The sequence below is a fragment of the Tupaia chinensis genome, unplaced genomic scaffold, assembly GCF_000334495.1.
Source record: "Tupaia chinensis unplaced genomic scaffold, TupChi_1.0 Scaffold000037_18, whole genome shotgun sequence".
NCBI lineage: Eukaryota > Metazoa > Chordata > Mammalia > Scandentia > Tupaiidae > Tupaia > Tupaia belangeri.
In genome coordinates this window covers 1,153,708-1,155,483 of record NW_006159476.1, presented here as the reverse complement: position 1 = coordinate 1,155,483, position 1,776 = coordinate 1,153,708, and positions in this window count along the sequence as shown.

The following is a 1,776-nucleotide window of genomic DNA, read 5'->3' as shown; positions in this document are numbered from 1 at the left end:
TCAACTTGCAGCTACAACAAAGATATTTTGGTGTGAAAACCAGCTCCAAGAGTGGAGTCATTCTGTCAGAGACCTTTCTGATATTCCAAGGAAAAGTACAGATGTTGGCTGAAAAATTACAGACTAAACTCATGAAAGTAAGTTTCATTTCAAGACATCGGTTGAAATACAGTGTAAAACTCCTTCCAAAACTGAAAGTTGAAGTAGAGCAACACTGAACATCACAAGTTGTTCAGTTCCACAGTTAAGTAAGTGGAATAAACAAGTTTGTGTGAGTTCTTTCTTAACATTTGTTTGGAAGAGGGTTTCTTTAGTCCTAGTTTGCTTTGAAAGTGCAGTGCATTCTTAGGCACAAAACTCAACTTGCAATTACAACAAAGATCTTTAGGTGTGAAAATCAGCTCCATGAGCAGAGACACTCTGCCAAAGATCTTTCTGATATTCCAAGGAAAAATATAGATTTTTGTCTGAAAAACTACATGGTTATCTCATGAAATTAAGCTTAAATTCAAAACTTCGCATGAAATACAGTGTTAAACTGCTTCCAAAACTTGAAGTTGAAGTAGTGCTTCACTGAACATCACAAGTTATTCAACTTACAAAGTTAAGTAAGTGGAACAAACAAGTTTGAGTTAGTTCTTTCTTAACATTTCGTTGGAAGTGGATTTCTTTAGTCTAACTTTGCTTTGAAAATTTAATTCATTCTTAGGCACACAACTCAACCTGCAGCTACAACAAAGATCTTTAGGTGTGAAAATCAGCTCCATTAGTGGACTCATTCTGCAGAGATCGATATTTCTGATACTCCAAGAATGAATACACTTTGGCTTAAAAACTACCTGCTTGAATCACGAAAGTAAGATTGATTTCAAGTCCTTTGAAATACAGTGTAAAACTGCTTCCCATCCTGAAAATAGCAGTAGAGCAACACGGAACATCACAAGTTGTTCAAGTTTCACAGTTAAGTAAGTGGATCAAACAAGTTTGAGTTAGTTGTTTCTTACCATTTCGTTAGAAGAGGGTTTCTTAGTTTTAGTGTGCTTTGGAAGTGTAGTTCATTCTTAGGCCGAAAAGTCAAGTTGCAGGTACAACAAAGATTCTTAGATGTGAAAATCAGCTCCAAGAGTGAAGTCATTCTGTCAAAGATCTTTCTAATATTCTAAGGAAAATACAGATTTTGGCTAAATAATTACAGACTAATCTCGCAAAAGTAAGCTTCATTTCAAAACGTCCTTTGAAATACAGTGTAAAACTACTTTCAAAACTGAAATTTGAAGTAGAGTAACACTGAACATCACAAGTTGTCAAATTCCACAGTTAAGTAAGTGGAACAAACAAGTTTGTGTTAGTTCTTTCTTAACATTTCTTTGGAAGAAGGTTTCTTTTTTTTTTTTCTTTTTTTTATTATTATCATAATCTTCTTTATATTACATTGGATTACATATAACTTTACATTGACTTCCATTGCTTTTTCAAAAGGGAATGCCATGCATGTCAGTCAATACAGAGGCATCGATCTCCCCGCTTTATCATTCAAAGTCTTTTCCATGCATTTCCCAATAATTATTATTATTATAATTTTTTAAAACAGTCAATCACTATTTCTCATTTTGCTTGTTAAAAGACTTCACCCATCATGAAATACTTCCCAGACCAGTCCAGTTGAGAATACTATACACGTCATCTTCAACAGATAATAAACCATATCTGTTTCTCACTAACATCCCCTCTATTGTTCACTTGCTATCTTTCTCTATCCTCTTCTCTTTTTTTTTT